Genomic DNA, 24464 nt, shown 5'->3' with positions numbered 1-24464 from the left:
CAAAGCTTACATCCTAACGTAAGAATTCTGATAGCCTCAGCATATATGTGTTATCGCAAGAGAGATACTGTCAAAATCTAACACTAAACAGTGTTAGACAGTGTTAGAAAGCATAGTGATAGAGATGACAGAGTGGTGGGAGCACATAATGTATTTGTAGGTCGTGTTTGGTCAGGGATGGCTGCATAATGGTGATCTCATACTGTTTGAGCCATCGTTTAACAAAGCAGTCAGTTTACCTCGAGGGAGGGCAACATTCCAAGCAATAAGAAGACCTGGAACAGATTGCTCTAGGCAAAACACAAGGGCAAAGTCACTGCTGCAGGCACACACAGGGCTGGAACTGCAGCCTGTGCAGAGAAGCCAAAGGAGGGACAGGAAGTAAGAGGCTGAGATGGGTCGAGCAGAGTCCTCCACAGGCTCAGGTGAGGAGTATGGGCTGCCTGCGGGATGCAGTGGAGGTTTTATTCTGGGAGTCACATGATTAAAAGCTGCTTGTGTGTAGTGCAGGGAATAAATAAGCAAACATGGCGGCAGGAAGATGATCCAGTGGAATCCTGTAATTTTTTGGACCTCCCCACTCCACAAAAGGCCCACATGTTCAAGCCTTGGTCACTGGCTTGTGGTGCTCCTGGGAGGCAGGAGGACTTGTCAGAAGTGAATCAGGCTGGGAGGAAGTTAGGTTACTGGTTGCCCTGGAGGTGGATGCTGAGATATTGGTCCCTTTCTCTCTCACTCTGACTCTGGGCCACCACAAGGTGAGCACCTCCCTTACCACGCACTCCCACTACAACGTTCTGCATCACCAAGCACCCAAAGGCAATGACGACAATCAGCCATGGACTGAATTCCCTGAACCAGGAGTCAAAATAAGTCTTCACCTTTATGAGTAGTTTCTCTTTAGTATTTGTCACAGCAACAGAAAGCTGACTGACACAGTTTCTGAAATATAGTTGTCTCCCCTTCTCCATGGAGGAGCCATTTCAGGATCCTCAAAGGATGATGAATAATACCAAGTCCTATATATACATTTTTCCTACATAAGCACACCTATAATAAAGTTTGGCTTTTAAATTAGGTAGAGTAACATATTAACACAATAAGAAAATAGTACAATTATAACAAAATGTCATAATAAAAGTTATATGAACCTAATCTTTCAAAATATCTCGTCCTATCTTTGCTCATCTTATTTTAATTTTTATTTTTATTAATATATGTTTGTAGCATATAATGATTGCATTCCTTGTGGAAAGTCTGTGCACAGATGTAAACATCTGAATTGACTTCTCATCCCCTTGGTCAACTTCCCTCTTGCAAAGTATATCTCCCTGCTTCCTATTACCTATCTCTTTTTTTGCTCCTTACTTATATGTTGAGTTTCTCATATGAGAGAAATCATGCATATGATGTGAAATGGCCCAGATTTGCTGATGAGACAAAATAAGGTGAAGGAAGCCAGGGCTGTGTTGTAACTTTAGGTTCCTACCTAGTGGTTCTTTGGACACAAGCACTGTGATACTCAAGGTTGGCCTGGTAACCGTGGCAACCACTAAATGACTAGCAGGTAGTATACACAGTGTGGATCCACTGGACACAAAGGGATAAGTCATATCCCTGCTGGGTCAGAGGGGAATGGTGTGAGTTTCCCCGAGCTACTTGGTATAGTGTACAATTTAAAGCTGACTGAATGTTTATTTCTGGGATTTTTCATTGACTTTTATCAGACCATAGGTCATCACAGGTAACTGAACCATGGAAATCCAAACCATAAGTAAAACTACCACAGTGCAGGCCAGGGTAACTGGACTGGAATGGCGGTGACAGGCAGTGAGGCTGGCTGGATTTGGCTTGCATTTGGGGCATAGCTGGTAGCCTCCTGATAGAAAGGATAACCACTGCAGAGGTGATCTGAAGCACAGCCCACAAGCAGTTCTTGTTGGTTGGATACTTGCTTTGTACCAGGTCCGTTGCTAGGCAGTTTTGCATACATTGTTTATTTTGATTCCCAGAAGAAGACTCTAAAGTGGATAACTATTATTATCCATCCTCTGCAGAAGAGAAAACAACTCAGAAAAGTTAAACAGTTTGAACATATGGCCACTAAGTGGTGAAGCAGAAATTCAACGCAAATGTGTGTGATTCCAAAGACAGGGGTTCTGGACTATTCTAAATTCTGCACATGAGACCCAGAATGTACAGAGCGGTGACCATGTGCAAGGGACACAGGGCCGGGCACAATGGAGAAATGACCTGTAGATTGCATTCCGGAAGTGGAGGAGGGCTGGAGAAAAGGCCAGTGGATCTGGGAAATAAAAGAAATCAAGAGCATCAGCAGATTCGTTCAGCCACTGGACAACAAGAATGGAGCCAGCACGGGTGCATGGAGTTTAAAGTCTCCGATCTTCTAGTTCCTAGATCAGTTACAGCTGAGCAGGCACCAAACAGTTCTTTTCTTCACTGACCCTCCCCCACTCCATAGACACGCCAATCAAACAAGCATACCCTCATCTGCTATGCCCTCCTGCCCTGCCTTCTACTGGGCCCATTTGCTGCAAGGCTTGAATATGCCCACACGTGACATTTAGTCTCTTCCCTGGTTTCATGAAGTTTGCTGAAAGCCACACTAGATTTTCAATGAAGACACAATCACCAACAATGATACTCAGGAATGCAGCCCATTGCTAGGTCTTGTGTCCCTTTTTATCCCTATGGAGTCACAGTGGGTCGGACTTAGGCTTATGCTGGATGTGTCCATTCCTTCCTTTGATGAGAGAAACCAGGAGTTTAAGTGAGTTGCATCAGGAGGTCTAAACAATAAAAAAGGGCCCTGGAAACAGGAAGTGCAGATGCAAAGGTTACGTAGCCTGGCAATGACAGAGGTCCTGCAGATGGTGACAGCTGACCCCTGCTGACAGCATGGGGACACCTGGAAGGGCCCTCTCCTGGCATCCTCTTTGGTCTTTTCCTCTTGGAATTCAGGGGCACTCCATGATATGCTTTTCTTAGTAAGTGCATGGTTCATCTCCTCTGTGAGTGCCTACTGTCACCTGCTCAGCAATGTCAGGAGCTGACAGTAGGACCTGCCCAGGGGCAGAAGCCAAGGGGACCTCGTGCGAGCTTTGAGGAGGTGCTTGCAGCTGAATCCCAGTTAAACAGTGATGCTTCAGGATAGCTCTGAGTAATCATGTCTTTGACCTTCAACAGGAATGACACTCAAGGGTTCATTTGCATATTACTAAATATAACAGCCCTTCTCTTTACATTTGTTTGCAACTTTAGTGCCTCTCTGCTGGGACCAGAGAGAACTGCTTGAAGCTGCTTCCCTGTAGGTATCCTAAGAAAGCGTACTTAACAGGAAAAGTAATGTGACCATCACACAGCGTCTTCCTATAGGGACTGCGGGCTCCGTATATTATGTGTTCACATCCAATGGCAACGTTGATTAACTCACAGCATGCAGAGGCCTTGGAACTTGATGAGCCAAGGGTCATAGAGAACCAAGAAAACCTTGATTATAATGAAATATTAACAGCTAATTACACATCTAAACAGGAGAGATCAATATGGCACGGCAGAACTCACCCCTAATTGCCTAGAGGAGCAGCAAAATGACAGGAGTGTGATACTGGGAAAGTGTCTTCGAAAAGCCACCAGAATGCCCAGGGCAGTGGACGCTGTTGGAGCAGGTGGAGTTTCACCTGTGTTCAGCAGACAGAGGGACTCAGGGAGAGGCACCTGTCCACTCAGCACCACCCTCACCCAGTAGCAGAGCTCATGTGACTCTGTGTGGGGTACACAAGTTTCAATGCACTGCACCAGGACTTCTACCCTTATCTCCTGGTCATAGGAGCCTGTGATTAAGGTGGCTTCTTTGTCAGTATTTCTGTTTGTTATACATCCAAAACAGCACTGCAAGTCTGAACCCACAGAAGGATGTGCCTTGCCTTGTACAGAGATGCATGTGGACCATGGGGTTAGTCCCCATGAAAACCTCTCCACACACGTGGAACCAGTGTACCCTGCATCTCCGTGATGCCTGGGGAGGGCACTGCCAAGATACCAACAAGGGAACCAACTCTGAGGGGCAGCTGTGCAGTGCGGGGAGCAGCTAACGTGGTCAGCACCTGCTGCCTCTCACAGAAAGACATCATTTCAAAGCCATGCTCAGCTCATTTCAAACTCTGAGCAAGACAGACCATTTCAACAAAGCTGTGGGGGGCACCGCACCACAGCTCCCACAGCCTGCCTGGGACTCAGACGCCCAGCCAGGAGAAGCTGACTGCAGGAGCAATCATCAATCCTGGTGTCCTCATCCACAAACTTTTTCTTGCTCCTTTCCCAGACTGATTTATGCCAGCTGCTGGGTTTTGGGGTGCTCCATGAAAGGACCCGGACTTCTTCACCTAACAACCCCATCATTCCCTAGGACAGGACCTCTCATCTGCACCAATGTTGACATTTGGGCTGGGTGGTTCTTTGCGTGGAGCACTGTCTTGTGCATCGTAGGCTGTTGAGCTGTATCCCTGGCTCCTGTCTCCCAGATGCTGGGTGCACGTCTCAGCTAGGACACTCGGAAATGTCTCCAGACATTGGCAAATGTCACCTGGAAGACAAAACCACCTCTTGCACCCCAGAACCAGAACGCGCACTGTTGCCCTTAAGGTTGGAAATCTCCCACTCAATCATCTGGGTTTGGCCAGTAAATGGAGAAAGAGAGGGGGAGGGGTGGGGAAGAGGGGGAGACAGAGACAGACAGAGAGACATGCATGTCTACTGCTAGACACCTCGCAGGGCAGTGAGATCCCCAGAGGCCCCCGGCTTCCCTGATAAGATGCAGCCCCAAGTCCCCACCTGGGGTCCTAGAGGCCCAGTGCTCAAAAAGAGGATGGACCTCTGACCTCACACTGGCGGGGGAGCTTTACTATGGCCAGGTCTCCAGGCCTCTCTGTGCAGGGTCCTCAGTCCCTAGGTTCCTTCCTTCCTTGTCCTCTTCTATATTATTTTCCAAATAAACATCTTCCTGCACAGTTAAGGTGTACAACAGGCTGTCACGTGATGCGCAACGAGATGGTGAGAACCGTACTGTAATGAAGCCAATTAATGTAATCCATTATCTCAGGGTTATCGCTTTAGCGGTTGTTTCTCCGGCGGAAGCAGCTAAGGATGCTCACGCAGCACCAGTGTGGAGGTATCCGCTTGGCCACCAGCCCTCTCACTCTGGGCGTCAATGTGTGCTCGCCCCTCCAAGCTGCCTGCCGCTCTGCATGCGGTACCCCACGTCTCCCCGCCTCCTGCCCCCGCCTTCCCCTGCCCCTCTGGTTCTTCTGCTCTGTGTGTTTAGTTTATTTTGCATTTCCACATAGCCGTAAAACCATGCAATATTTTCCTTTCCACATCTGGTCTTTTTAGCATAACGTCCTCTAGTTCCACCCCTGTTGTGGCAAATGGCAAGCTCGGGCTCCTTCTGATGGCCAATTAATATTCTTTGATACATCTCACACTTTCTCCCGGTTTTGGTCCTTTTCTTTTCTTCCAGGTGTTAGAAATCAAGCCGGAACCTTATGCACACTGGGCTAGCGCGCAGCTCCCGAGCTGCACGCCCTACCCTTCCTGCCTCCGCAGGGCTGCAGGTGAAGGCTGAGGGTCTCCAGGCCTTAGCAGCCCCGAGCGGGGCGGTGTTCACATCTTCACAGGGCTCCGCTTCATCTCTGCCGGTTATATTCCCTGCCCAGTGCTTGCTAGCTCAGAGGATGGCTCTAATTTTGTTTCTTCAGTAGCTTCCTAATTAGTATCAAAGTAAATACCCCCCCCCATCATCTTTTTTTGATGTTATGGTAAAAAAGGTAAAACAAAATTTCATAACAAAATGATAGGAGAACAACAATAGTTAATCCTTTACATTCATTTATCTTTACAGTCGTGCTCAGGGTACACGATAGGGGCGTAAGAATTTCACCGATGGATCTTAGCACAGAGCCTCCTTTGTAAGGAACTGAGAGACGCTGCTAGGATAACCGACTTGGGCGCTCTCTCTTCTCCCCACTGCCCTTTCCTCTTTCACTCGTCCTAGTTCCTTTTTCCTTTTGAACACTTTCTTCCCATTTCACAAAATCTGGCATATATTTTAGAACTTAGTGACTCTTTCAGTTTCTCACACCAGGGAGACAATATCGTGTTTACAATGGGAGTCTGATTGATTTCACTTATGTGTATTGTCTCAAGTTGCACCCACTTACCTGTAAAAGTCTCAAATTTATCCTTCCTTATGGCTGATCAGTACTCCATTTTATAAAAAGACCACATCTTTTTTATCCATTCCTCGGTTGATGGACATCTGAGTTGTTTCCAAGGTATCACCTTTTTAAAGAAAGGGTCCATCTCAACTATGTAGAATCTCAAAGACAAGAAGGGGAGAAAGGCAGCGGAGGCCAGGGAGAGAAATGTCAGGTGAGCTGTGAAGAGATTTCCAGAAGCATGAAGGAGAGAAGGTAGGAAGGGCAGTGCTTATGAAGAAAGGGGACGTGAGCTACAGAAAGAGTTTGGAAGGGGCTCACTTCTAGATAGTTGAGAAGTACAAATATAGCTCCTTTCGAAGTTACTCTTTAGCTGTGGGGCTCTGGTTCCCTGACGTGAGCCCTCAGGGGTACGCTTCCCTAAGAAGGTGCTTCTATACAAATCCCTGTGACTCAGCTGTGTGGAGGCAGTGAAAGAGTCCTGTCAGTGAGAAGAGAATTAAAAAGGGGAGGCTTAGCCAAGGACTAGGACATTGTGCTTTTCTCCTCAGTGCCGGGTTCAGGGGAACCCAGGTATGCAATCGCCAGTGCACGAATCTACATCAGAGAGTGCTGGTGTCCGGACAGGTCATGCTCAGAATCCAGGAGGTCAGCAAGGCTAATGCCTCACAGACTTAAAATGCGCACAGAATACGAGTCACCAAAGGACCTCATTGGAGCACGGGTTCTGGCTGAACTTGTCTGAAGGGGTCTACATTTCTAAGGAGATCCTGGGCAGTACCACCATATGCAGGTCAATGGGCCGTGGTTGGATAGTGTCCATCTGTTGCTTTGACCAACTGCATAGACTAAGTGATTTACGAAAACAGGAGATGTATTCTGGATCACAGTCTGGAGGCTGGGAAGCCTGTGCTGGCATCTGCTTGGCTTCAATGAGATTGCATGCTGCAGTAGGGTCTAATTTCAGTCTGTGTTATAGCATTTGTCCCAAGCTTTTGAACATTTGCACTTCAAGGGACTCAAAGGTGGAGGAGAAATGGGACCTGGCACAGAGTCTCCAGGTAGACTGTGGAATGGTACAAAGCAACGGAGGGCATTTTTATGAGGGAAAAAAAAGGCTGAAAGGAACTGCTCCCATACAACCTCTTTCTCAGCAGCGAGAGGTCAGTCTTTTATAAAAAGATGGTGTTGGTGGTGTACAAGTCAAGTTGCTTCCAAGCTTGTTACACTGGACCACTCCCTAAGCCAAGCCAGACTTGGGCTTGATTTTGCTCAGTCTTCACCCTGAACTCTTCCATCCCTGTGACCTGAACATTTAGAAATTTGTCACTGCAGAAAATAAATCTGCCTTCCATTTCTAATACTTTCAGACACTAAAAAAAGATCTCAAGTGATTAAGTTGTCTAATTAACAACTGTAGCTGCTTAACCCTTCCTTTATTAACAAAAACACTGGCACCAAATCCCATTCAGCTCCAAAGCGATGATAAGACAGTTAAGCACTGCTGCCCCAGGGATATTTTCCTAACTGTGCTCTGAAATGGTCCATACTCACAACTACTAAGAGAATTTCAATCATAAATATTGTGCTTTCTAATAGACTAGCAATTTGTTTGCCTTTCAACATTAGGGGTGATGATTCCTCATCCTTCATCCTATGCTAATAATTGATTCATTTGCAGTGATGAAAAATTGCAATTATTTTTACTCATATAGCCTTATTACCATGTAAATTTCCCTCTTGTTTATTTTCAGGCAGTCACAATTACTTGGGCAACCCAGATGACACATCATTGGCAGTTACTAGTATTAAATAATGACAAAAGTATGTCTTGCAAAATCAACATAATAATGAAAAGAAGTCTTAGAAAACCCCCATGGCAAAAAGTAGCAATTCAGTACAAAAGTACTTCATTTAAAAGTGAAATGCAAATGCAATATAAATTATTTGAAACGATGGGAGCCAGGAAGGCTCTGTTATACTTCAAGAATGTCCGCCTCATTCTATGAAGAGGGGGACCCCAAGATTCAAATAACTCCAGAAGGGGCACTGACATACAGCACTTTATAGTAAATTATTTGGCTTCTCCTCACTTCCCCTTTGAGAGTCTCAAAATGCCTATTTGAAGTGATTCCAGGTTTGGGGTACAGAGATGTTCTCCATCTGGGGAGCACAGGAAGATCACAAGTTTTTGTTGACTTAAACTGGCATTCAGAAACTTGGATCTGTGGCCACGTGACAGATGTTTTGACCATCTGGAGTTTGATCTATCAATTTACAATTTTTTGCTAACTTCTTTTATGTTACTATTTAATAACATATTTATGATAATACTAATGACTATATAATGATTTAATTTTAGAATAAAGATATTTGGATCTCAAATGATTGTTAAAAGAACTTCTCAAATTTATTTTTAAAAAATGTAGCACTGTCATACAGAAATAACTGGAATTTGTCTTTACATTTAAAAAAAAATAATCCTCTAAGCTATTTAGAGCCTCAGTAAAAAAAACCAATCCTTGGATTCTGAGATAGTTTAGGTTTTGTACATATAAACACAATTTTAAAACACAATATCATCAATTTATTTGCAATTTGTACAAAAAAGGAGACAGTGACACTGACATTACTAGAAGAAAACAAGTCTTTGGTGAATGTAAAGAAAGGTATAAGCTGTCTGGCTTTGTGCAAATTCCCTTTTACAAGTAGCTAAAACCCAGAGCTTATGTGCTACCAGAGGTTCCTAACAAACTGACAGTGCAACTCCACATCTCTTCAGGAAATGTAGGATTTGACCAGCAACGCTTTTCCCAGATAGATAAATTAGGTAGGCAGCACCTAGATAGAGTGATACATATAATACGAATTTCTTAATTTTAGCAAGCTTGAGAAAGACCTCAGGGAAGTGGGTAGTCATTTCCATTAAACTGGCTTGATGAGCCTTTTGTGATTACATTTTAATAGCGGTTCCTTCTAGCAAGTTCCATTTACTCCAATCTGCGGTCCTTCCCTTCCTATTTCAGAAAGCATCTAACGCCAACCATAAATGCAGCCTCTCTACAGTTAATGTGAACATCCCTTACTCTTCTCATTGAAGGCCTCACCGTCTTCATTAAGAAGTTGAGTTCAAATGATCTCAAGGGTTCTGAGTCTCCAGCATTATCTAGGCTTGAAGCTATGGTAGGGGAAAAGAAGACAGAAACACGATTTGCTTCCTGGGAATGCACATGGTTCCCTGGCATCGAGTCACCCGGCCTCTTGGGGTCTGGGTGGGCGCATTGTGCAGGGTGGGTTCTCGGATCTTCCGCCACCTGTGACTCCAAAACTTAGGCTCAGGCAAGGGGACAAGCTGTTTGCAAGGACTGGCAACTCAACCCAGAACATTCTGAAATATTTATTGCATTTTATGGTTCTGTTCCATGTGGTGAGGAACTCACCTCAAAGTATACACTGTGCGAGGAAAGAAACATAAAATATTTAACTTTTGTTAAAAACAACTACTGCTAAGATTTTAATCATAAAGAAGAAAACAAACAGTGGAAACTTTTGTCAAGTGCTCAAGTGCTGATCTCTGGTTCTTTCTAGCTGAGTCTGGGTTCCATCCGGTCTGTACTAGGTTCACGGCTCCGCAGGGCTCTGGCAGTCTGGGAGCTCTGCTGAGTGAGATTTCCTCCTGGGGTTGGCAGGACCTCCCCAGAGCTCCAGCCCAAGAAATCTAAACTGTGCTATTGGCCGGGCACTGAAAGAAAGTCTGGATAACACTCCTCCTCTTCCCTGACCTACAGCAAGCATCCTGAACTCAGTGCTCCAAACACAAGCTGCCTGTGCTCAGTCTAGAGTCCTTCTACCCAGAAACTCCACCCTCCCCAGTGCCCCGGTCACATTCCCATGATGCATCTGCAGGACAACCCCTTCCAATGCTATCCCATCACCAGGGCTGTCCCTGGTATCCCTCCTGCTCACCTAACTCCAGGCAGCCCTTGGTGCCCCAAGGCAAATGGTCTTTTTGCATTCCTGTCTCCTTCTAGCCAGATACGCTCTGAGAGACCTGGCTCACTACACCTTAGCTGGCCAGCCCACACTCCTTGCCCAGGGCAGGCGCTCTGTAAATGCAGCTGGGTGTAAGGAGGAGTCCATGGGTCTTGCACATCTGTCCCCAGGGCAGCAGGCAAGGGAGCAAGGTCTGTGGTCAGGAGACTGAACTTGAGCTCATTCCGTGGTCCCCCACCTCCAGCTCATTCTTTAACACTCACATGGAAGCAGGAATATACAGTGCTGAGAGTTCAGAAAATCTGTAAGAGACTGTAGGTACCTGAGTTCCTCAGATGAGAACCCTGTGGACCAAAAGCTGCATTCATGATGCTAAGGTCAACATCACCCAGAGAGCTGTGTTTGATGCAGAGTGTTGCTAGGGAAAGACAAGGTCTTTATCCCTCTAAGTTCTCTCATGGCATATATAAAAATCAGAGGAAACAGAGCTGTGGCTTATCTACAAAGAATAATCCAGTCTGGAGGACAAACAGTGGGACAGGGGTCTACCTTTACCTGTCCCCAAATCTGCCGGATCGCAAGGAGCCCTGGAGCCAGGAGCTGTTGAGAGTTCACTGTAGACAGAAGTCCTACTGCTTCTTCAATCAACAAGCACACTGAAGAGGCTCGGAACCCTCTTCTGTTCTCGATCAGAAGTGGAAGAGGAATGTGACTTGGAGGGAGAGTTGGTTTTCCTGGAGCGGGTTTTGCAGTCTAAATTCAGGCATCAGGCTGCACTGCTTAGGGGGAAACAGTGAATCCTCACCTACACACAGGAATAACAAGGACAAGTGAGAATTAATCTCACTTTGGACTAAAATTGGAGGAAACGGCATTCTACTTTCTGCTGCTCTGGGTGAGTTTCAGTCTCTGGCTGTTATGCTTTGGAGGCTAGAGCTGATGTCTTTGTCTGCAAAGCACATCAGGTGATTTGTGAACTAAATCTGCTTGCTGTTACTACCCTTTTGGGTCTTCCCAGGGCTTGTTCGGTCCCCGTGGGGAAGGAGAGAGGACTCCTACTGCATCAGTGTCCTCAGTGCATTATAACTGGGTCCTCAATTCCCTGGGGTTCCTGGTACCCCTGTGCAGGGTAGGAGGAATAAAGTGCATTCTCAAGCAGCCTGGACTTTCTCCCTGGACTGCAGGGTGTTCATTCCACACGTGCACAGACAGTCTCACCTCCACACACATATGTGCGTACCTTCATTAGCTCCTCCTCACACACATTCTCAAGCAGCCTGTCTTATCCAAATTTCCAGGGTCCAGTGACCTGGGTGACCACGAACCCCCACGTCAAGTGGAGTGGCTCCAGAAGCATCCACTCACCAAAGCTTGCTAGTGAAAAATCCTTCCCTTCTGGTTGATCAAAAAGCTCTCATTTATTCATTCATTCATGCAACTCTGTCAGGAAAGGTCATCAATGTCACTGTCTACCTTTATCTTACTCCAGGAGCTTTCTGTGTTCTTATTTTGTGATTAAATCATCACACAATCCTTATTGTCAAATACAACACTGCTTCTTTCCTTTCAAATGGGGGCTGTGTGAGTTCTGATATCCTCCCTCACACCCATTTCTAGTTTGCTCAGGGCTGAGCAGCCTGAAACCTGGCCTGAGGGAGATGCCAGAGTGGCAGTGGGCGAGGCCTCATGGCACACTGCCCAGGGGGCTCGAACTCATGCTCCTGCAAAAGCCCAGCAGCTCCACTGAGCAGGGCATCTTCTGCTTAGGAGCTCAGCTCTGCACCTCTGCCTCCATGACCTCCAGCTGTAACCCAGGGAGAACAGTCAGGACCTCTGTGCTGAGGAGTTTGGATCCTGCCCAAACCAGAGGCCAGCTCAGCACTTCAAGTTATATAAGCCAAGATTGTGGAAGAGAGAAAGTAGGAGACACTCTCTCTTTCGCTTTCTTTTCCTCTTTTCTTTTTTAATTTCCTCTGACCCTTTCTCCTTTCCTTCTACTTCTTCTTTTTTGCTGATTCTTCTTTCTTCCCTCATTAAGGGTGTCAGAGCCCTAATTCAAACAAAATTATGTATTTAAAATGAATAGGCAGGATGATTAAATGTAATTGCTTTGATTAATTCAGTGCATGGTTAGCTCCCTCCCCACTGTTTCTCCCTGGACTGCAGGGTGTTCATTCCACACGTGCACAGACAGTCTCACCTCCACACACATATGTGCGTATCTTCATTAGCTCCTCCTCACACACCTGCTTATACACACATATACATACTGCATATACACACTTACGTGCATACATGCTTGTACACCTGCACACCTGCACTCACAAACACACCCTCATACTCATGCAAACACATGAGCATACTGTGCAGGTCTTCACTTTGAAGGTCCTTGTTGCCAAGACTCAAAACCATCATTTTAGGACATTCAGAAAACATTACCCAAGTTCATGTCTGCTAGGATCTGGGACTATAAAACTGAATGAACTTGTTTTAGCATGGATCACCTGCTCTCCATACATGGACCCACTTTCCCCCAACCAGAGAGGGAGAAACCGCAGGCATCCATGTGGAACAGGTGGAGAGGCAGGTGCAAGGCAGGGGTATTACCCACGAGCACACAGCTGCATGATCCCAGGGAAGGGCTCTCTTGGTGATGGTCTTCAGGGACAAACAGGCAAGGCTGGGAGTACCCAAGGAGCCATATAAAGTTGGCCTTGGCCATTGTCTTTCTACCTTCATGGCTTCCCCCTTGTGGTTCTGAGCTGGGCAAGACATTTGGCCACGACAGCAGTTCCCAGCAGTTTACCCAGGCTGGGACTCGAGGAGTCAAGAGTACTGCCGGCCTCCAGGACCAGCTTGTGCAGAGAAATTGGGTCTCCCTTTCTGCGTTTAAGAGCGCCAGCTCCAGCTCGTAAGGCAGTTAATTTAGCATTAAAAATGCTGCATAAAACATACTATTAAGCTGGGTTCCCTGGACAAGCTCATAGAGATGCACTGCAGTGTGTTTTTTCTTTTTTTCCCATCCTCTGCAGCACAGGACTGCAGTGGGCATCTTCCACACTCCACCCCAGACCCTGGAGGAGGGCTGGCCTCACCGAGGGAGAGTGAGCCCTGAATTGGTCCATTACATTGTGTTTAAAAAAAAAAAAAAAAAAAAAAAAAAAAAACAATGTGCAGGCTTTGCAGAAAACTTCAGGTGTTTTTTTTGTACCATAAGAATATGTGGGTTCTGAATCCGCCCCTCAGGAAGCACAGACTGCAGGGCAGTGCAGATGAAATACAGGGTGAGGACCAGACAGAGGCACATAACCAGTGACCCCAAAGGTATGCGGCATGAGGAGCACCAGGCAGGCCAGACCTCCACACTTCTCAAAAGCGGCAGTGACCAAGCCCTGCCCCCGCCTCCTCCCACCCTGGGCAGGGGTTGTGGACCTGTTGTCCCCATCTGTGACCCACTGGCTTCCACCCAGTGTGTGCTTCTTGCTCTCTTCCTTCTCAGGTGTGCTCTACTCTCCAAGAAGCACAGCCTGCCCCTCTCCAGCTCAGACTCCCAAGCAGTGAGGAATTTGGTGGGGGGCTGACTGCCTGGGGTCCTGGGGTCCCTGAGACCTCCTGACGGGCCTACAGGGGTGTTCTCCCATTTCTGTTTCTATTCTGCAGAGGAAAAGGAAGGCCTTGGAAGAGGGCAGGGAGGTGGGACCATAGAGATAAACCATTGTCTGTGAGTGTTTTTCCCACCTCCTGATGGCAGAGCTGACATTTCACAGATAAGAAGCAAGCTGGGAACTCAGATCAGCCCTGGTGACCGTTTTTGGAAAACATGTATCTCAGTTCATGTTCTGCAACTCTAATAAAATGCTACAGAATCAGAAAAGATGAATTAGTGACTTAGTGAGGCCCTGTTTCAAAAAAAAAAAAATTTTTTTTTTAAAGTCTGGGGATAGAGCTCAGCGCAAAGGCCCTGGGTTCAATCCCCAGTACTACACAGAAGACAGAGAAGAAGGAGGGGGAAGAAGAGGAAAGGAGGGGAGGGAAGGGGAAGGGAGAGAGGGGAAGGGTCCTGTGTCCCTCTTCAGGGTCCTAGAAACTAAGACATCAGAGGTCAAGGAGCAGCAGCATGCAGCAAGGATCTTGCACTGCATGGCCCCTTGGGAGAGGGACAGGCAGGTACAGAGGATGGTGGAGTCCTCAGGAGGAGCCCATCAGTTCTCCAGCTGTGATGATGAATCCCTTCCCATGGTAACAGCTCTGATGCATTGGGGAGGACCCAACTGGCAGGCCCTAACCACACCTTCAATGTGCCACCTCTGTTTCTAGGGTGGCGGTTAAATTTCAACCTGAGTTTGGCAGAGGACAGTCAAAACAGGGCAGCCTGTGAGGCCCAATGCTGTACAGACAATGTTTAAGTGTCTGGCAACCCTGGGCAGGTGACAGTGGCAGCACTGAGTTGTACGTGCCTGATGCACAGAGCTCTGTGGTTGGCTGAGACATGAAGGGTGGGGCTGGGCAGGCCGAGCACGAAAGGGCCAGGAAGGAATCCCCTTGGGAAGGTGGGAACGGGGTATTTGGGGATGATACAAGTGGAAGGAAACCAGCTGCAAAGGAAAGACTGTGCAATCAGGGTCAGGCATTTGAAACCTGCAGATAAAATGGGTCTAATAGCCAGTCTGTTTTGGAATGTAACTTGGGTAATGGTTTCATATGCTCAAGAGTGGGGAGCACCAGCAGGGAGGCCAGCAGTGGAGGCCAATCGAGGAGTCACTCATCCGTGGGGAGCGGTCCCCACCAAAGGCAGTGTGGGGTACATGGGAAGCAGCAAGAGGCGGCAGAAAGGGGGAGTCGGGGTAGACCAGGCGTCCTGCTGGATCCACCCCTGGAATCCATCTTTGGAGGTGCAAGATACCCAAGAGCACCCCTTCTTCCTTTTGCGATCTTGAGAAAGGTGAGGGAAACTCATCTCCCCTTCCTCACCATTTGAGAAAGACAGAGAGGCTTTTCTGAATGCTCAGAGAAGGGATTCATTAGCTTATTCACTCACTATACTGTTCTCACTTAGGGAGCAGGTCGTGCCTAGGGAATTGGCTTTAGAGGTAACAGATGAGAACAGGACGACCCAGCGGAGGATCTATTACTGGCTCGGTCTTCTTCAATCTGCCATGTCATTTATGAGAGGGGAGAAAATGGACCAGAATCTTTTCGGCTTGAAATAGATGCTTGCTCTTCTCTTGGAAATCACTAATCAATAAACATTTAGATGGAGACCCGGTTCCCATCAGCGCTCCACACCATCTGGAGGGCTGGCACTTGGAGGAAGCCGAGTCCTTTCTTCTCTTCAGGGTTTGGGAGCTAAAGGATTTCCAGTAATGCAGCCCGGGGAGTTGAATTGTCCCTTCTTGTTTTAATCATATTCTGGAATGGTCCTGGCTCATCACCAATTACTAATGGACATTCTTGCGGCTGTGAGCCCTTTCTTGGCCCGATAGGCTGGTTCAGGTTGGATGGGATTGTTCAAGTCTGACTTGTAAACAGGTAAAGAGGAATGCTTGACGTTGGGCCATGGACCCAATTAAACATCATGAGCTATTTTTGCAACGCCAAACTGCTAGCAAGACACCTGCTCAGGTGCTGTTGGAAGTCTTTTAAATCACAGGTTTGTGAAAAAGCTGTTTGTCCTTCAACTGTTCTATTTGCAAAACCCTTTACTAAAACCATCTCCTCCACTGAAAAATTATTTTATTCTTCTCCTGGTTCACTGGGTAATTCCCAGCTAATAGAACAGAAACATCTATCCTAAGCAGTCACTTTGTCAGCAAGCCCATACAGGTAGATTTCTACAAAAATAAAAGGAAAGAAAATCGAGTGCCATTCTAAGCCTGCTACCTAATTTTTATCGCACAGAATTACTCTGGATAATTTGTAGTGCTGGTGGCATATTTGTTTATATCCATCCCCCTGAGATTGTTAGCTATTAAAAGAGAAAGCCATCATTTTTAAATTCACACAGAAATCTCGCCTGTTAGTTTTGTGTCTTGAACTATAATTCAAATAAGCATACATGTTGGGAGATTCTTTGAGAAAATAAATCTTATCTTCAGTGTCCTGATGTTTTGAAACTGAACAGACCTACAATGTTTTTTCAAATAACCTACTTAGGGTCACCATATTTAGCAAATTAAAATATGGCATGTCTAGTTAAATTTGAATTTTAAATAAGTGACAATTATTTTAGTATAAATTGTCGGCATTTGGGACATACTTGAGCATGTCCGGTATTTGGGACATACTTATACTAAAAAAAAAGATTGCTATTTATCTGTTTTCAAACTGGATGTCTTTCGCTGTATCTGCTAAGTCTATGCCTTCCATAATTTGAGGATTAATATGCAAGACAAGTAACTCTCACTCCCTCAATATCTTTGCAGAAGACAATTTTAACTGCAGGGCTATTCTCTTTTGAAGGAGAGCCCTTTCTGTAGCCAGAGAGTGCTTTTGACAAGGTTCTGTCACCCTAGACTCTTGGTAAATGAGCACATAGACCATCCCTCAAAGGATTAATGCTAAAGAAAGTGGTAAGAAAAACAATGAATTTCTGCAGACACGGGAAAGACGAATCTTGCTCCATTTCACTCTGGCATGCAAAACAGATTAGGGATCCAATATTCTGGGACACAAGACAAGGCAAATTTAGATTTCACAGTCATTCAAACACTGTGGCATTATCTAAATCTTAGGTTATGAAGATCTTAGCGAGGACTGTAATATGCTCTAAATTTGGGTCTTTTGGAGCCATTTCTCTAAATTGCATTTGACAGAGACAAAAGAGTCCACTTACATTTCAATGAAAATTGCTTTGCTGTTAGTAGACCCTTTAAACCTGTGCCACTTCGCCAGGGGAAGCTGAGGAGAGCGCTGGCATTCTTTTCATGGGTTCCCGTGTAGAAAAGAGCTCCGATTTTTTCTCTTCTAAATTCCTCTGGAAAGTTGCTGACCTTCATTGCTTCTTCTTTCCCAGGATGAGAGGATTAAGGGAGGGGGGAACCGCGCCTCTACATGAAGTCATTTAAAGATCTGAGAGTCCAACTAATAAAGACATTATATGGCATCCATGTTAATCCAAGCCTTAATACGTCACAATCCCAGGAGTATTGGTGCCCTTTCCCGAGGGGTATGAGAACCATGTGTGATTCCTGGAGACAGAGCTCCCCCAGGGAAGGAAACTGGCACCCAAAGTGGATGACCAAAGTCACATCAAATACAAGACACAGTGAGGCTCCCACTCAGGCCCCTGAATTTCCCCCATGATTAATTGCTTGTGTGTTACTAATTCACTCAAATTGGAAGTCATCCATGCATTTTGCATAGCAACAAGAGCGAGTGCACCCATAGGCATAACATCACTGCTTGACTCCAGCCCAGGGATCCACTGGAGAGTGAATAGGTGAACCAAACACAATGTGGACATAGGACAGAATACCGCCGGGTCTCAACATGAAGGAAATGCTGGCACACGCTAGCAGAGGGAGCTTGAGGACGGTGTGTTAAGTCAGATAAAATGTATGCAAATGGGCCAGTAGTGTAAGCTTTTATTTATGTGCCTTAACTAAAGTAGTTTGATTCACAGGGCCAGAGAAGAGGCCATAGGCACCAGGCCTAGGGACATAAACAAGAAGGAGGTCACCCTGAATGGACATCAAGCTGCAGTTCTGCAAGACGAAAAGTCCTGGACATGAGTCCACAGCAAAGTGATGCACTGAACACAGCAAAGTGATGCACTGAGCTGCACACCTCAAACAGGATAGAGCGGTCAGTTCTACGCGGCACATATTTCACCACAGTTTGAAATCAGCCTTCCAGGTTAGACCTGGACTGTCCCCACAATGCCCCGTGCATTCGGAGCTGGGACTGCATGACTGGATTATGGACAGGCAAGGCGGTCACTGGAGGGATGACCAGCAAGGCTCCTCTCCTCGCCTGGCTCCTCCCTCCTCTCTCTGCTTCCTGGCCATCACAAGGTGAGCAGCCATCCTCTGCCCTCGCTTCTCCATCACTTTTTTCCTGCCTTGGCCCCAGCTGACCACAGATGCCTTGTCCTGCTTGTGCTGACAGGCAAACCTGGTGTCCGGTATTGTGTCACTGCAGTGAGTAAGGAACTGACAGGATCCTTCCTCTGACAAGAGGAAGAGCTCTGATCCAGAGGTCAGGAATGGGTCTGCGGTGTTCAACCACACGAAGCATTAAAAATGGCTGAGAAATGTGTTCACAGAGCCAGACTGCACCCACTGCGTGCTGCTCCGCATATTTGCACAGGACTTTTAGGTAGTGCCTGGTGTGAAGAGCCAGGAAAGGTGACTAGAAAGGTAAGTGAGGATAGAGAGCCCTTGCCTACCATGCCCAGGCCCTGGATTTGACCCACAGTACTACAAAAAATAAAAATTAAAAGAAGAAGAGAGCCAGAAAAGTGTTCCTCACATTCGACCTCAGGCTCCCTCTTCTGGGACTCTTTCCGGAAGAAAAAGTGACATGAATGGTGGGTACTGCCTGTGCTGACAGGTAAATGTGAGGCTCCTCATTACCGAAAATGTTAATAGATCAGGGCCCTCCACTCAGCAGAAAAGAGCGACCTTCAATAACTGGGCAGCAGTACAGACAAGCACGCAACGATGTGGACACAAAATTATATACATGTTATGATTCTAGTAGGCAACTTTTCAATGTAAGTATAACTAAAAAAAAAAAAAAAAAAACTGTTCCAGCATAAAATATGATTTTCTTCTGTTTTCTAATCTGCCTTTTATGATATATTCTTTCAATAAACTCTTAAAGTCTAAAAAATTGGCTTCTAAAACAACTATGTCTTTTTCATGTGTTTGTTTTGTTTGTTTACTTGGTTGGTATCAGAATCAAACTAACAAACTTGACTGCCTAGGAAACAACAAGGCAGGCGCTTATGCTCTGAGCCAGAATACAGGCCCAACAACGATGTCTTTTAAGAAAGGCAGTGCAGTGTCTTTTGGCAGCTTGGAGTGAGGTGGAGAAGGGAGCTATAGATAAAAACACCAAGAAGGGCACTCCCTAAGCCCCCAGCCCCGTCATTTTATTCAGGAGGTTCCATTTGGTCCAGCCACTTCATTTTCAACTCTGGAAAAGTTACAATTCACTCAGCTCATGGAGCCCTCCCAACTGGCCTTCCCTATGGCCACCTCCCTGGTCTGTCCTCAGCTCCCTGTTTGTGATACCCATGCACCCTGCGCCCCGTGGAAGCGCCTTGGGAAGGCTGAGATGCCTTTGCTGCAGTGATTTGCGCAGTAGCTGTCTCCACTCCCCAACTCTCCATCTTAGTCAGAAGTAAAGCACCACAAACTTCTCCTACTGGATGTTTTTGAAAGCGTGAGCACTTTCTTATACAAAACAGAAGCAACTACACCTTCTTTCTGGTGTTTTAGCACAATGTAATCACCTGGCAGGCATTCACAATATTTCCTAAATAACTTATACCTTCATTCTAAATTTATTAGTCCTAGATTTAATTATTAAACTTATTAAAGTTAATTCTAAATTTGTTTTTTTATACTTGTGAAGTATTATGTCAAATAATAACCCTTTATGAAATTGTGTTTTGTGAGTGCTTAGTGCCTGTAGATTTTTCTCCGTAGGAAGATACCTAAAAGGAAAGAAGAGAGGCGGTTGGGCTGTCTGCATGTTCTGTGGATGAGTTTTCAAATTCTGTACCAACACTGTAAGTTATAACAGAATTCCAGACCTGGGAACCCTCCTAAAGTTAGACCAGGCTCACACTGCAATGTATCCACTCCTTTTTCCTCCATTGAAATACAAACTAAAGTAATGGTTTGTTGTATTACAAATGATTTCAACTGAAACAGTCCATCTTGTCATTTTTCTGCTATGAGAAAACCAATTCTAAAGGGCTTTGTCTCAGGTCAAAGAGTTCAGTGTCACTTGAAAAGCCTTGTCTTGGCTGTTGAAAATTGAGAGGTTTCAAAAAAACTTCAACATAAACCAGGAAATTCTCTAGTTCCTTTTCTCACTGAACAAAATACTCAAAAGTTAAGAGGAACCTAAAATTCCCCTCTAGGCATAGGAAACAATTGCTGGGGAGGAAACTATCCAGTCCCCTTTCTCTGGCATGCAGTGTGTACCCTAAACGCCCTGGGGCAGTGTCACACAAAATGCGGATGGGGGGAAATGACTGGCTATTTTGCTGTTGTTATCAGTTTGTTCAGCCTTGAAGGATGTTTGAGGTTTTCCCAATAATTCCAAAATTAATTTCCCCCTGTAGACTGCCTTTCCTTCTTTTCCCTGATGCTGACTGGGGGACTTGGAATCAAGGGTCCTGAAACACCAAGTGAGCCCATTTGGACCATCGTCTTCACGAGACCCCAGGGGAGATGCTTCCACAGTGAGAAATAAACTGGGCAGAACGAAACCGGGCAGTTCTTGCCTGTGGTAGCACAAGGTGTAGGACTCTCCAGGCTGATGTTTTAGGAAAGAGAGCCAACATCTGCACTCCCTGGGGTCTAAGCTAATTACTCTCTACTCAGCAAAACCACCTTCTCACTCCTCCCTGCACAGCTAGTTTTATAACTGACAGGAATACACATGGCAATATTTGTAAAGCAACGATTCCTTGATTGATGCTAATGATTTCCAGCTGTCCTAATCTCTCCTCCTTCCTGGTCTAGCATTTTAACATCTCTTCAGCATATTTCACATTTAGCAACCAAAGTCCTTCTCTGGAGAAATGCTTGCAGGGTTGGCACCTAGGCTGAAAATGACTCGGGATGTAATTATATAACCATGTGAGACTCAGAGTAAAATAACAAGGGTGATTTTTATGAGGAAAAGTCTTCCTTCAAAAATAGTATGGTGGTTCCTCACAAAATGTGAGGAAATAATTACTACACGATTTGACAATTTTGCTCCTGCATGTAAACCTAAAATAATTCAAAGTAGGGTCTAGAAAGGATATTTGTGTACGAAAAGTCATCGCAGCATTATCCACAATAGCTTAAAGGAGAAGCAGTCCAAGGGTCTATCTTAGACAAAGGGACGAAATGGCAGTGCAATACTCATCAGCCTTAAAGGGGGGGGGGGAGGACTCTGACGTGTTACAAGGGGACCTTGAAGACATTATGCTAAGCGAAATAAGCCAGGCACAAAAGCACAGGCAGCGTGCGGTTCCATGTGCGTGAAGTACCTGGTACGGTTCTGCTCCCAGGGACAGGAGGCAGAATGAGGTCACGGGGGCTGGGGGCACCAGGAAGGTGAGCCGCTGTTCCGGGTGGGTGCGCTTGAGTTTACAAGACGCAAGGCATCCTAGTGTGGGAGAGTGGAGGCGGCACCCCCACGCGCCGGCTCACCTTGGTTGAGACCGCAAGCTGTACTTCCGGTGTATTTTACCACTACTGAAAAAAAAGCCCTCTCATCACCTTACCTTCGGGGATGAACGGTGCAGGCCCCGCTGGGAAGGAAGCAGAAGGCTGATCAGCCATCTGTGAGTCCCTGTCTCCAAGTGCAGACACAGGCACGGGAACCTGGGGTCCAGCACAAGGAGCATGGGGAGGGGAGGCTGCACGCAGCACAGCAGGCTGCACCCCAGGAGCAGGCCTCTTCCAGGGGGCGGTGGCAGCAGACTGCGTTCAGCTCCCCATCACCAGCTGGTGGGTGCAGGATTAGCAGAGCCCCCTGCAGGCGAGCTGGAACCAGAAGAGAGCGTTGGCCTCCCCAGAGGAGCTCCCTGGAAATAGGAAGCCAAGAAAGAAGCTCACCGGCTGCTGCTTCTGAGCCTCCAGGGTCTGCTTTATGATCATTACTTCACGGGAGCCTGAGAGCCGCGCTCAGCCTGCGCCAGGCACCGCAGCAGTGTTCACAGCGGGGACTCTTTTGATCCTGCCACACCCTGTGAGCGCAGCACACATCTTACAGATGGGGAAACTAAGGCCCAGGAAGTGCATGACTCTGCAGGATGAGGAATAGGGGCTATTAAATCCCCATTCCAGGAAGAAAAAAACGGATGGCGAAGAGTTCATTCATTTCCCAGGCCCCACGGTACAGAGTCCAGTTGAACCTGGAGGCTGAGATTCCTATTTCAGAGCCTGGAGCACAATCACGGCGCTCTGCCAACTCCGGGACCGCTCCCAGGAGACCTAGAAAATGCCACAGCCCAGCACGCACATGGAGCCACCCCCAGGGCTGTCCAGACCCTGCGGAGATTGGGCGGAGAACCCCAGAACACATTCACGACTCACCCCCAGCCTCTCCAGGCTGCGGCCCTTAGAGATCACCGTGGGGGCCCTGTGACCAGTTCAGGCTCAGGATCTCAATGGGCTGAGGGGGGGGACTCTTCTGGGCGGAGCCCTGGAGGGGAGGTTCACACCTTGAAGAAACACTCTCTCCCACAGATAACAGCATTAACTCGCTCTTGCATCAACATCAGCTACCGATTTCGCTCTGCTTTGCTTCCCGTTTCCAAGTACAAACCACGCCCCTGTCTAGAAGTTCTCCTTCCAGAACGAGGCTGCCGAGAGACCCAAAAGCTTTAAGTTTTACTCTGTTCATGAACTGTCTGGCTTTGACATCAATGTGTGCAACTTACTTCCAAACATGAGGCAGTAAAGCATATGCTAACCCTTGCAGTGACATCATTTCTATGTCAGATCTTCTTGAGCCCAGATAAAATGACTCAATTAAGATTTTTGGCCAGTCCCATAAGGAGGAAGCCTCAGATCACTGACTAGAGTTTAATGTCAAGGTAAAGAATTAAAGAATTTAATACCACGGCTGTGATGGTGTGAAGTTTCTACCACCATAACAGATGTTTAAATTGCAAATGAGAAAAGTTTCTTTTGGCGCACAGTTTGGGAGATGCCAATCCAGGAGGAACGGGTCTTGTTTCTTGAAGCAGCATCATGGCAGGAATCAAAAGCTGCTCACCTATGGCCTGGAAGTGAAAAGAGAAAGAGGAAGGGGTGGGACCCTAGGATCCCCTACAGGGACAGCCCAGTGACCTCAGGAGCTCTTACCAGGTCAGCCCTTGCAAGGGCTCCACCCCTCACAACTGTACCTCCCTGGAGACCCAGTTTTTACCACACAGGATTTTGAACTTTCACGGTTCAAATGACAGCACTGTTGCGTAAAAACAACAGAGGCGGTCTCCTCCCTGAACAACCCCCCTAAGACACCACGATCAACTTTTGCACACTAAGTCACTGATGACTAAACCTTTCATTGTTGTGCTTGAAATTTCATTTACAAAAACATGAGCTCACTAAGGCTGTGGCTGTGGTTCACATTCTGCAAGAATCTCTATTTAGTGCACAACATATCACAGTTACGAGTAGTTTCATTTGCTTCCCTTGTGTGTTTAGGCATTGATTTAAAATTAAAAGTTGCCTGCGCTAAGACCACAGTAATACTGCTAGTGCTGCTTGATTATGAGGGATAACAGTAGCTTACACTTTTTCATCTATGTTGTCTATCATGTGGCATTTTCTATGCAAAATAGGGAAGTAATAACCACGTGCAATTATAATCAGGCCTATGACCTGAATAAAATTAATTCTACCTTGTAAAATTTCTCAGCATTAGAACTCTTTTCTCTGGTAAAAAAATTTCCATATACTCTTAACAGTAGAAAGTGTAAGATCATTGGAAAATAGTTACAGGCTGAGAAAAAAATATATATATATATGGTAGGGTTTTCTAATAGTATGAAATAAATTAATGCTATGTCATTCCATTTATTTCTGAAAATTACTTGTGTTTCTAGCATTTTCAGTAATCTTAACTTTGGAAGGTTTTCCCAGAGCTTTATCTTGAGAACTTCGTTCACTAGTTTTTCAAGTGTTGCGGGTTATAAAACCAAAGAGCTGTCGCTGATGCCGCTGTGGGAAGAGTTTTTCCAGGCAGGATCATTTATGTTAATGGCTTTGTTATGGTACCCTATAACCAGAGTAATAGGAATTTAAAATTTAGAAAATGACGGCATCGTTACCTCTCCAGGAACATTACCCTCCTTTTCACTATTTCCAAATTCATGCTTGACTGTCAACAAAGGAAATAGTCCGGACCCTGGTCGTGGGGGAGGTCAGTGGTACAAAGCTTGCCCAGTATACGCAAGGCCTTGGCTTCCATGTGCAGAACCACAAAGAGAAAGGAAGGTAAAGACATTTCAGGCAGAAATGAGTACATGGAACCGAGACCAGGATTTGACTCCAG

The 24464-nt window shown here is 46.2% G+C and overlaps 1 long non-coding RNA gene across 1 annotated transcript in view; it reads right to left on the bottom strand.

Annotated features, from left to right (window-relative positions):
• LOC134471836 (uncharacterized) overlaps nucleotides 1-22022 on the bottom strand; it is a 38538-nt gene extending 16516 nt beyond the window's left edge. The window contains exon 1 of the long non-coding RNA XR_010041530.1: nucleotides 21682-22022. This is a non-coding gene — a long non-coding RNA (uncharacterized LOC134471836). The remainder of the gene's footprint in view (nucleotides 1-21681) is intronic.
• Nucleotides 22023-24464: the final 2442 nt, after the last annotated feature.

This window comes from Cavia porcellus, unplaced genomic scaffold (assembly GCF_034190915.1).
Source record: "Cavia porcellus strain 051 isolate PalLab524CR breed Dunkin Hartley unplaced genomic scaffold, mCavPor4.1 scaffold_20, whole genome shotgun sequence".
Classification (NCBI taxonomy): Eukaryota; Metazoa; Chordata; class Mammalia; order Rodentia; family Caviidae; genus Cavia; species Cavia porcellus.
Note: the sequence above shows the minus strand (reverse complement) of the source record. Positions and strands in the feature narration are given on the sequence as shown.